At 41.4% G+C, this 12955-nt stretch overlaps 1 protein-coding gene across 2 annotated transcripts in view; it reads left to right on the forward strand.

The window, feature by feature from the left end:
* Window positions 1-12955, forward strand: part of LOC5577380 (4-coumarate--CoA ligase-like 7) — a 68622-nt gene that overhangs the window by 26202 nt on the left and 29465 nt on the right. Inside the window, exon 1 of one of the 2 annotated variants that reach the window (XM_021848905.1) lies at window positions 12600-12808. The exons of the other annotated variant lie outside the window; for it this stretch is intronic. The gene's annotated coding sequence lies outside the window, so the exon portion shown is untranslated. Of the gene's footprint in view, window positions 1-12599; window positions 12809-12955 lie in introns of those variants that run through there. 2 annotated transcript variants of the gene reach the window in all.

A 12955-nucleotide genomic window follows, 5' to 3' on the forward strand; every position in this document is an offset into this window, starting at 1 on the left:
CCAATTAGTTTCAAGCACCACTGCTTAAGCTGATCAGCGTGAAACCTTCGTTAGAAACCACGTGCTCGACGCCCAAATTCCGTGACTGTTAAGTGCTCGATTCCAACGTTTCGGTTGCCGCTGTGCGTTCATTCCAAGCGCAACGCTTACACCAATCCGACACTCAAGAAAATCTGCTCGAACGGAAGGCTCTGCTATTCGGCCTAATCTCAGCGTTCATCAGCCAACCGTTGAATCTTTCGAGCACGGAGTGGGCACTAGGCAAGCTAACCGTCGTGGTTTTGGGAGCCACTGTCCAGACACCTTCGAACAGATCATCCAGCTGGAAATAGTTTTATGCGATCGCCAACGAGGAACATCGGCCGAACGATTGACGCGTCGTGGGAGTTCACCACCCTCAGCCAGGTTTAGCAAAGAAGCTAAGGTAGGATAGAATTAGGAAATCTGCCCCTCAATAAATGTATGCCCCTAAAATAGAAGAGAGATTAATACAAGCGGCCGTTTGGGCTAATAGTATCTAATTTCTTTGGTCAAATGGTAACATTTTCTGATTTTATTCTGAATTTTTGATCGGTTTGTTTGATGATTGATTTCCATTTGGGTTCAAAGGGTTTCCTATAGTATTGTTGCTTTATGTTTGGGTGGTTACAGTGAACGAGAGTGTTTGAACTACTTTTACCCGCCTTCAGATAAGAGTCTCAGCCGGACTCAGACGCACGTCAGCAGTCTCCCTAGTCCAGGGAGTGGCGCTTAAGCTGCTGAACGGTTGTAAGTACGTTTCGCTTCGTTACATTTGGCGCCCAACGTGGGGCCCTTTAAAGTGGTTACCGTTGGAACTGAATTGGATTTTAGTCAATGAAATCATTTCTTACGTTTATCTTTTCTTGGGTCGGTTGTTAGTTGTTTAAGGTTAAGAAAGTAATTTATAGTGGATTGAATTCGAATTCGGAATAGTACCTACTTAGTAGAATAAGATTGAATTGGTTTGTAGCTTAGTTAATGTTTAGTCTTTGTTTTTCATTTCATATTATCTCTTATTACTATATTTTGATTATTATTATCAGTATTATTATTTTGTATTTGCTGGATTCTTTATTATGGATTTTTATCGAATAAACACTAATGATCTAGAGGAGGAGGAACTCAACTATGAACTTAGGATTCGAGGAGTTCCTACGGATGGTCCTCTAGAATCCCGTCGCCGAACGTTGCGTAACTTGCTTCGTGAGCGACAAAATGAGTATAATCAGCAAATCGCTGATCATTTGATGGCGACCGAGTATTAAGTATTACCTCGACAGCTTCATAGAATCGGGTTGCTTTTATCGTCCGGTCTTCTCGCTGGTTGTTTATCCAGATTGGTCCACTACCACATGCGAGTCCGGCGTTATATCCCTAAGGATGCCACACAAACGGAAAATCAAAAGTTGTTGTTAGACCTGATTTCGCGAATGGGAAAACAGTATTTCGACGTTAACTTTGAAATGGTCTATGGATTGTCCCATGAACGCGAGATTTTGGCAACGGAAATTGTCAATCACGAGGAAAATTCCGTCGACAACCAACCAGTTCTACCTCCTGGTGGGGTTGTTCGACGCGAGATTCAACCGACCGGGACTCTGTCCGAACCGGGTAGGTCCACGGGTACGATGGGGGACCGAAATGTTGAAATGTCTTCTGGTGTGGATCCAGATTTATGTGAAGGAGCAATAGGAGGAGAAGCCGATCCAAATGTAGGCCAGTGGGACAATCGTTCCACTAGTTTGCCATTGAATCTTCGACACTCCGTCCACGATGACACAGTATTCGGATCCCAGATTGGCGCGGCCGCACCGCCAAGGCGATCTCAACCTCCTCCGGGATTTGCGTCCCACTCTCTGAGAGGTGCTCAGCATGTTGATGAGGTTTGTAGACCTGAAGTCCTCAACCCCGTTTCGGGTTTTAAAACTCCGCCGGTGAATCAAACCGATCCTTCGGTACCTCAGGGGTTTTCCAGTATTCTTCGTCAACACAATTTCAATTTTGACAACCCGCAGTTTCAAAGTAGTGGTTGTGAGCCTACTCAGAATCAGAAAATAGTACCGACCGTACAAGGAGCTAATAATAGTGCCTACGGGGTTACACCTAGGGCCAGACCTGAGTTAAGAAACCTTCCGGCACCAGCGGTGTCAGCTTTGAACCGTAATATGAATGAATATGTTCATGTGTCGGAAGTCGAACAATTGGTTCGTCGCGCAGTACGGGAAGCTCTTGAACAAGAAAGACAAAACCAAGGGACAGGTGAATGTGATCTTCCTCGTCTTTCTGATCATCTTACTCATGTAAGATTGAATGACGCAGGAGCCGAACGACTCCTCCAGGGAAGAGAAGCTTCTACTTCTCAACGGGCATTTTACGAACCCGCCCCTCCTCTTCAAATGAATCCCCAAGGTTTATATTCAGAACACGTTAATTCGCGGAGTCAAGCTAGAACGCCTCATGAACCGGTTCCACCTATGCCAATGATGCAACCGGATCGTGCAGCGCAAGGGTACACAGCATCTAGAATGTTCCTTGGCAACGAGCACCAGTATCCTGCGCCTACCGGAACGCCTCTCGATGATGCCAGAAACTATCAGATGCCTCGGGATTACCGAGCACCCAGAAATGATTTTTCTGTGGGAGATGCTAGTTTTGGATATTCGGGTCGTAGACAACCACACCAGCAATGCGCAATAATCGAAAAGTGGCCTAAATTCTCAGGAGATACTAATACCGTACCGGTTACAGATTTTCTGCGTCAGATTGACATCCTTTGTCGATCTTATGCGATCAGTAAGCAAGATCTGAGAATGCACGCCCACCTTCTGTTCAAGGAGGGAGCCTATGTGTGGTATACCACCTATGAAGAAAAATTTCTTTCTTGGGAGATTCTGGAGACGTATCTCAAAATGCGATACGATAACCCGAATCGGGATCGTTTGATCCGAGAAGAGATGCGAAATCGCAGACAAAGGCCTAACGAACTGTTCAGCGCTTATCTAACTGATATGGAGATGTTAGCGCAAAGAATGATTCGTAAAATGAGCGAGCAGGAAAAATTCGAGCTGGTGGTCGAAAATATGAAGATTACATATAAACGACGACTAGCTCTAGAACCAATCCAGTCCATTGAACACCTGGCTCAGCTTTGTTTCAAGTTTGATGCCTTGGAAAGCAACTTGTACCATGTTTCTGGTCCACCTAAACCCGTGGTAAACCAGTTGAATCTTAACGAGTTGGATTCGGAAGATGAGCCTGAAGTAGAGGACCCTGCACTCCTTTATACTCTGCAATCAAAAAAGGCTTGGCTTTCGAAGAAAACAGGAATCAAATCTAAGGCTTCCAATGAGACTAAAAGGGACATCCAAACATCCAACCTAATGTGTTGGAACTGCCAGCAAGAGGGACATATGTGGAGAGACTGCGATCAACGCAAGAAGATCTTTTGCCATATATGCGGTCAGGCAGAAACAACGGCATTCCGTTGCCCTAATAAACATAATCTTTCTTCGGAAGAGGAGAAAGAAAAAAACGAATAAGCGAAGATGATTTGGGGAATCGTTATCCTCCGGATGATGAAAAGATTCCCATTTCCTATGAACACTTCCAAGGGGTGTATCATATAAAAACTCATGTAAACCGATGTCCTCATCTTAAAGTACGCATCCTCACCGAAGAACTGGAAGGCCTTGCGGACACAGGTGCCAGTGTATCAGTTCTTAGCTCGTTGGATGTCATAAAAAAACTAGGACTCAAAATTAAGCCCGTTGCTCTCAAAGTGTCCACAGCGGACGGTACGACGTATCAATGTTTAGGATACGTCAATGTCCCTTACTCTTTCGAAAACGTAACTCATGTGGTTCCAACCTTAGTCATCCCCGAAATTAGTAAAGATTTAATACTTGGGATGGATTTTCTTAATCAATTCGGGTTCCAGTTAGCCCCGCCCAAAAATATAACTATTAATGTTCCTAGCCCAGAAAACAGAACCGTAGCTAGCTTAAACGGGTTGGAATTCTATTTTGCTGAAAGTTATTACGGGGAACCAGAACACATCTGTTTTTATCTCGCACCCGATCAGAGCCCAAATCTACGAAAGGATTCTGAAGTCGAGGACGCAAGTCTAGAAATGCCCACGATCGAAATTCCTGAGAACACCATCAAAACGCCTTCGGATATCACCACTGAACATTCGCTGAGTGACGAACAAAGACAGCGTCTTTTTGAGTCCATTCAGTATCTACCTGCTACCAAAGAAGGACATCTTGGAAGAACGAATATGATTAAACATGATATCGAACTACTACCAGATGCAAAACCGAAAAAAGTTGCTTATTATCGTTGGTCTCCCACGATAGAATCTGTGATCGATGCCGAGATCGAACGAATGCGCAAACTTGGCGTTATCGAAGAATGCCTCGGTGCAGTGGATTTTCTTAATCCACTACTTCCGGTTAAAAAAGCGAGTGGGAAGTGGAGGATCTGCCTCGACTCTCGACGCCTAAATCAGTGTTCAAAAAAAGATGAATTTCCGTTCCCCAATATGATGGGAATACTTCAACGAATCCCAAAGTCAAAGTATTTCACGGTAATTGATTTATCCGAATCATATTATCAAGTTCCGTTGGAAGAGTCGGCAAAGGATAAAACGGCGTTCCGAACTAATAAAGGTTTATTTCGATTTGTTGTCATGCCATTTGGGCTGACCAACGCACCAGCCACCATGGCTCGGTTGATGTCGCGAGTTCTTGGTCATGACTTAGAGCCTCAAGTCTACGTATACCTGGATGACATAATAATCATCTCAAATTGTTTTGAAGAGCACTTACGCCTCATTGAAACAGTAGGCCAACGGTTGCAGGCCGCGGGACTTACTATCAATCTACAGAAGAGTAAGTTCTGTCAGTCAAGAATACGCTACTTGGGATATGTTTTATCTGAAGATGGATTAACTATGGATGTTAGTAAAATCCAACCGATTCTTGATTATCCAGTACCTAAAACAGTAAAGGATATCAGGAGGCTCCTCGGGCTCGCTGGTTTCTACCAGAAATTTATTCCCAATTATTCACAGATCACTACCCCTATAACTAACCTGTTACGCAAAGATCGTCGAAAATTCGCCTGGACCGAAGAGGCCAACGTAGCATTCAACCTCCTAAAAAGTGCTTTAGTCAGCGCACCAGTTCTTGCCAACCCAGACTTCGGAAAACCTTTTGTGATCGAAACCGATAGTTCCGATCTTGCCGTGGGCGCTGTTCTCACCCAAGTGTTGGAAGGAGTTCGGAGACCAATTGCTTATTTTTCAAAGAAATTGTCCGCCACCCAGAAACGCTACAGCGCGACCGAACGGGAATGCCTAGCTGTACTTCTAGGCATTGAAAATTTCAAACACTTCGTGGAGGGACAAACGTTCATCATTCAAACAGATGCGATGAGTTTGACTTTTCTACAAAGCATGTCTATTGAAAGCAAATCTCCCCGTATTGCACGATGGGCCTTAAAGTTGGCAAAATATGACATAGTACTTCAATACAAAAAGGGAAGTGAGAATATTCCCGCTGACGCACTATCACGAGCAGTTTGTTCATTAGGTGTGTCCTTACCCGATCCGTACATTGAGCAACTTCGCAGAATGATTGAGACACATCCCGAGAAGTATCCTGATTTTAAAATTGTTAATGGGAAGATCTATAAATTCCTTACGAACTCTACTTTGCCCGAAGACCCTAGTTTCCGGTGGAAATATGTTGTTCCTCAAGCGGAACGGATGGGTGTGATTCAGTCAATACATGACGAAGCACATCTCGGCGCAATTAAAACACTCGCAAAAGTCAGGGAACGTTTCTATTGGCCGCGGATGACCACGGAGATAAAGCGATTTTGCACTCGTTGTGAAGTCTGCAAGGAATCTAAAGTGCCTAATCTTAACGTAACTCCGCTCTCTGGGAAACCAAAATCCTGTAGCAGGCCATGGGAGATAATATCCATGGATTTCTTGGGTCCCTATCCCCGTACGAAAAATGGGAATGTGTGGATACTCGTCGTGTGCGACTATTTTTCAAAATTTGTTATGGTGCAGTGTTTACGCACGGCGACAGCCCCAGCCGTGTGTGCCTTTGTCGAAAATATGATTTTTAACTTATTCGGAGCACCTGCCGCCTGTATCACAGACAACGCACAAGTTTTTAAGTCGGAGAAGTTTCAAAAACTCCTTCATCACTATGCCGTTACACATTGGAGCTTACCGGTTTATCATCCGAGCCCTAATCCTACAGAAAGGGTTAATCGTGTCATTGTGACTGCGATTCGATGCTCGTTAAATAAAAGGATAGACCATAAAGAGTGGGATGAATCAGTACACTACATAGCTCGGGCTATACGCACAAGTGTACACGATAGCACCGGATATTCTCCTTATTTTATCACCTTTGGAAGAAATATGGTCAGTACAGGCGAAGAATATGAGCACCTACGTCGTACACACACAGGTTTAGACCAAAAGCCCGAAATTCGCAGTCAAGAAATGGAAAAACTTTACCAAATCGTTCGAGAAAACCTCATGAAGGCTTACCTAAAATATAGCGGCAGCTATAATTTGAGAGCTAACATAAAACAGCATTTCAATAAGGGCGACACTGTTTACAAAAAAGAGGTTCATCTGTCAGATAAATCTAAAAACTTTGTGGGAAAATTTGCGAACAAGTACAGTAAAGTACGTGTTCGGGAAGTAATTGGTTCCAATGTTTATCTCCTCGAAGATTTAAATGGGAAACCATTAACTGGTAGTTACCACGGCTCCTTTCTCAAGCGAGCCTAGTTGGTCAAGCTATGACGGTGCTTAGGGCAAAGCACATAAACCAGATTTTACAATAAAACACCCTTCGTGGTTTCAAAAATCAGTCCAACGTTGAGAAGTTACTACGTATTACCTCCGTTGTTGACCAAACCCAGTTGTAAAGAATCCCTACAGCATATACAAAAGCTCTCCCTGTGATTCAGCATCACAGAGCAGCGCACCATATACATTTTCGTTTACACTTGTTTTTCCAAATATTTTGTCAATATTTCAGCAGCCTTCCGCATACAATTTATCTCCAACGCATAAACTCACCATAAATCCTTCCTTTTAATCCATTTTTCAGTAAATAAGCATCCAAATTCCGGAAAATTCCGCTTTTGTAGATCATTTGAAACTCCATGCCTTTTCACTAAATCAGTTTTGTTTCTTTTTTTTTCAACTCTTGAGTTCAGTTTGACAGTTCTATTCAGAGTCAATGTTCGAAAAGTAGGTGCAGGCGATATTTTGAATTCGAATGAAAGCTTTCGCTCTAAAGTGGTGTAGATTAGGGTAGGCAAGAAAAATCTCGTTGAAAGTAACGAGCTATTTTTTTTTCGATTATTATCGAAAGTAATTCGGTTTGATAAATAAAGTAATAATTTCCAAATATGTTTGGAGTTAATTGGTCGGAAAACGAGAATAAATTTTCAGATATATCTGAAGTAAGTAGGTGAATAAATAAGTCCGATACGCTGATCATGAATCAGTTTAGAAAGGTTAGAGTTAGATTTGGTCTGAACTAAGCAATTGACCCCAGATTGGATTGTGCCGTTAACTGTTTTGCTATGTTCTAAAATCAAAATAAGAGCATTTTCAAAAAAAAAAAATACGTCAAAATAATTATAATATTTAATATTTTATGGGCTTATACCAGAATATTATAAAAATTATGAAATTTTTTTTAGAATTAAAAAATTTCATAATTTTTATAAAGTTAGAATGGGCGAAATGTAACGAAAAATATGTGCCACCCTAGTGGTTTCCTAAATTTCATTCACTATTTCACAACGTGAGCTTTTGGTAAACTTGTGCTGCCACCTAACGGACACTAGGAGAACTTCTGATAGCTTAATTTTCGCGCACTTGTTTTGAGTTCCACCCATGTGTTCACTGCGACTACTCGAGCGTACGATTGCAACCGATTTAACGTTCATTCGATTGTACTCGAGCAATATGGATTGTGTGGAGTGATCGAATGCGCTTATTTGAATTTGCATGGAAACTCTTTGACGCCTGGGAAACAGCCGAGTAGTTTTCCATTGCTTTTTCTTGTATTAGAAATTCTATACCCAAATGGGTATAATAGCCTATTCAATTGGACAAATGCGCCATTTGAGCAGAGTTCTTAGTCAAAGCCAGACGTGTTAAGTACTACTGGATAGTAACGGAAAGTTATTAAATTGTTAAATCACGTGCAAAACCTTATATTATTGTGAAGAGTGAAGCAATGTAAGTAGTGAGTTAAAGTGATTTATCCAACAACTTCTATAAAGTGTTATAATCTTATATCTAGCTCTTGAGATAATTTGACGTTGAAGCACATTTTTGTTGCCTAGTAAACCGGTTAGCTGTGACCAAGTTTAAACAGGCTTAGGTAAGCATTTGAAATCGCTTGTTAGGCGTATATTTAGCTTTTAACATCCCGTTGAACAGGACACCCTACTCAACGTGGGGTGCTGGTGCGGACTCAACGTCTAAGAACAATACCACGTGCTACCTCGCCCGAACCGTAGGACGTCGGTGTGATCTGTGGCTTCAGTAAACGTGTCTGTGGCTTCCAATTAGTTTCAAGCACCACTGCTTAAGCTGATCAGCGTGAAACCTTCGTTAGAAACCACGTGCTCGACGCCCAAATTCCGTGACTGTTAAGTGCTCGATTCCAACGTTTCGGTTGCCGCTGTGCGTTCATTCCAAGCGCAACGCTTACACCAATCCGACACTCAAGAAAATCTGCTCGAACGGAAGGCTCTGCTATTCGGCCTAATCTCAGCGTTCATCAGCCAACCGTTGAATCTTTCGAGCACGGAGTGGGCACTAGGCAAGCTAACCGTCGTGGTTTTGGGAGCCACTGTCCAGACACCTTCGAACAGATCATCCAGCTGGAAATAGTTTTATGCGATCGCCAACGAGGAACATCGGCCGAACGATTGACGCGTCGTGGGAGTTCACCACCCTCAGCCAGGTTTAGCAAAGAAGCTAAGGTAGGATAAAATTAGGAAATCTGCCCCTCAATAAATGTATGCCCCTAAAATAGAAGAGAGATTAATACAAGCGGCCGTTTGGGCTAATAGTATCTAATTTCTTTGGTCAAATGGTAACATTTTCTGATTTTATTCTGAATTTTTGATCGGTTTGTTTGATGATTGATTTCCATTTGGGTTCAAAGGGTTTCCTATAGTATTGTTGCTTTATGTTTGGGTGGTTACAGTGAACGAGAGTGTTTGAACTACTTTTACCCGCCTTCAGATAAGAGTCTCAGCCGGACTCAGACGCACGTCAGCAGTCTCCCTAGTCCAGGGAGTGGCGCTTAAGCTGCTGAACGGTTGTAAGTACGTTTCGCTTCGTTACACATTCATGTTTCTTTTTAATAATCTCATCCTGACTACTTTCAAAAACAAGGCAGGGGAGTATACCTTGTTCAAATCATAAACAAGAATACTAAAAGCATGAATATCGCTATTCCCGGCCACGCCCATCTTTACCGTAACTTGGGATAGGGGAAGGAAATGTTGATGTAGCACTTACTTAATGAGAGGCCACCGACTCAGCGACACCCTCATAAGTGCTACGGAGTTGGAGGTTGGGGAAGGTATATTGTCAGGATTCGCTTAGAAAGCTGGCGATAGACCATAAACATTTGTTGTTTAAGCGTTTTCAAATTAATCTTTTGAATGCCGGCAATCAAAAGAGAAAACAATAGCTTATTTATAGTATAAATAGTATTTCGCGAAATGCTTGTCGATTGTGCAGTAATATTTTTGCTCAATAACCAGTAAAAAGCAAAACCGATCCCTCCAGGGTCATCGGGTTGTATAAAATAACGATACGCGTAAAAAAAAAAATCACGCCTATTGAAAAACTGTACTGTGCCCATTTAAAAACTGTACTGGGTGGTACTGTATTTTCAGATAATCGAAAAACGAAAGGAAGCGCGTTCGAACTAAACACCCTGGGATAACACAGTCGGTTTTTCTGCTCAAAATTATACGAAAAGCAGAATCGATCCCTCCAGGGTCATCGAACGGTTAAAAAGCATCCACAATCGATTGTTAGTTGCGTAACACCCGCCCAGACAGAATGCGCAATCTGAACATAATTATCAAACTCCGAAAATAACATTTTCCGTTCAAGAAACGATCAGAAGTTCCACGACGCGGACAAAAACGATCCGGAAGGCTCACAAAAGAAAAAGTATCATACTGGAACAAACTCACCGGATTGATTCTCTAAATTTATGTGCTGCCTGTCACTTCCGGAACTTAGGGCAGCCAAAAACCAACAGTACTGAGGACACAAATCAAACAAATCACTTTTTCATTTTGCACTTTTCACTATTCCATTTCTGAATGTAAAAACTGTCCTGCTTGGGCTTTACGAAGCACTACCCAGCAAGACGCTCCAAAACAGGAAAAAAACCTCCGGCGACGAAAACATGCGCGAAACCGTGAGCCAAATCTATCGGACGACGCAAAACCGAACTGTCCTGCTTGGGCTTCATGAAGCACTACCCAGCAAGACGCTCCAAAACAGAAAAAAAAATCTCCAGCGATGAAAACACGCGCGAAACCGTGAGCTAAATCTATCGGACTACGCAAAACCGAACTGTCCTGCTTGGGTTTCACGAAGCACCAAAAGGTTACGGTTCATGTAAATAAAAATAAAAACTTGAAGAGTTGACCACAATGAGAAGTGGGATTAAAAATACCAAAAAATTAACCACCTGGTTTAGGAGGATCGCTTGTAGGTTATTTTGTTTCTTGTTTACAATAACGAATTTTAGATCAAGGGGCTATCCATAAACCACGTGGCTTTTTTAATTTGTATATGGACAAAAGACCACGACGGGGGAGAGGGATCTTGATTTCCAAAAAAAAGTCCACGAGGTCGGTCCAGGATCATTTCGTAATGGAAATTTCCTTGACTTCCCTGGGCATAGAGTATCATCGTACCTGCCACACGATATACTAATGCGAAAATAGCAAACTTAGGCAAAGAAAGCTCTCAGTTAATAACTGAGGAAGTGCTCATAAGAACACTAAGCTGAGAGGTATGAAATTTCATATCCAAAAAAGTCGTGCATTCAGATCGACTTTTCTTGTTGAACAGTGTTATGCTTGAATCGAAGTTTTCTTGAAAGAGACAATTAGTCAAACACGATCTCGCTGATTCATAGGCTGAATTCGCACATAGTCCTGAGCAGCTCGTGTTTGGTAGGTCAATTAATTGAAGGATAACTTCACTGTGTCGTACAAATCTGGTGAAGGGTGACAAATGCTGCACATTAGGGCTGTTCAAAAATTAAAATCCAGTTTTCCATATCCATATCATAAAAATAGTGTTCTGTGAAATTGTCAGCCTTCTTGGTGGTGATTCAAAAGTGACCCAAAAACGTTGTTGTTTTATATGGAAATTACTATGGAGAAATATTCAAAAATGATCAATACACATTAGTACTGGAATATAAGTACAAATAATTCATTCCATAGTACAAACTGATTCTTCAAATAATAGTAAAAAAATTTGCTAAATTCAACGGATAGGAGAAAAAACATTCATGAGATTGTTTGCTAGTATTTAGCTTCATAGCCCTACAACCATGTACAAGAATCCCAAACAAAATTAACTCAGAATCGATTTAATTCCTCAACAACATCCTCCATTAAGATTTGAAGCATGAGTTTTCACTATGTTATGATAAATTTGAACTTACATTACAGTACTAAAGTGTTTGGAACATTTTTCAAAATTTCTCTACAGTAGTTTTTATACAAACCTGCTTTGGCTTTGGGCCACCTTTAAGGTAGAGATGAATCGAAGCCAAACCTCAAATTTTCAAGAGCACAAATTTGGAGAAACAAAAATCTTTTTAAGCTGAAAACTTGATCGATTGATTAATTGCTGGTGGTGACCAATCGATCAAGTTTTCATCTTCAATGGGTGTTCGGTTCTCCAGATTTGCGCTCTAAAAAATTTGAGATTTGGCTTCGATTTATCTTCACCTTATATCACCACCTAGAACGCTGAAAATTTCACAGAACACTATTTTTATGGTAAGGATGGTAAGGAAGATATGGGAGGTTGGATTTACAAACATTTTTTGATTTTCAATCGTCCTACTGCACATCCATCGTATTGGGTCGTATCGCACATGCAAAAACATGAACAGACTGGCTTATTCACAGCATGCTTAATAATTGGCAACATATTATCTAGATATCTAACAAAGTTTTTGGTATTAGAGGGGTAATGATTACGATGTCTACAGAACTTAATAGTTGTTTAATTCTGGTGTTCAATATTTGCAAATTATGTTAAAGAAATCTTTTGCTATTACATTTCATAGTTTCAACATGCACCTTCAGTATTCTAAGTGATTGTGAGCAACTCACGTACGAGCTCGTACCCAACCCGAGCTCGGCGATGATAAACCGCCAAAGCAGTATATGTCGCTCACTTGCCCGAATGCCCACCGCTCTGCCACACTAAATGCGTGTTTATATTTATATGTACATTTCTGAGCGGAGCTCGGGTTAGTTCACGGACGGTTCTCCATCAGTTCACCGGCTTTTTATTTTCGTTTGATCGATTAGCAGTGTATAGTGATCCTATCGTCAACGTCGTCGTTCGTATTGCAGACACTAATTTCCCTTGATTAGTTTTTTGTTAATTTGTTGTTTTAATTTGAATGTGAAAAAACTGTGATCTTACCTGTATTTTAAAGAAAAGGTGAATATGAAATATTGAATTGTGCATGTTTAATGTGTCTATTTTAAATGTGGAGATAGGATAATCGAACCGAAAACTGATATTTATAGTTATTTCCTCTCAAGCTCACCTGTTGCTCAGTCTAGTGCTCATGATCCCATAGGAATT

This window comes from Aedes aegypti, chromosome 3, assembly GCF_002204515.2.
Source record: "Aedes aegypti strain LVP_AGWG chromosome 3, AaegL5.0 Primary Assembly, whole genome shotgun sequence".
NCBI classification, from domain to species: domain Eukaryota; kingdom Metazoa; phylum Arthropoda; class Insecta; order Diptera; family Culicidae; genus Aedes; species Aedes aegypti.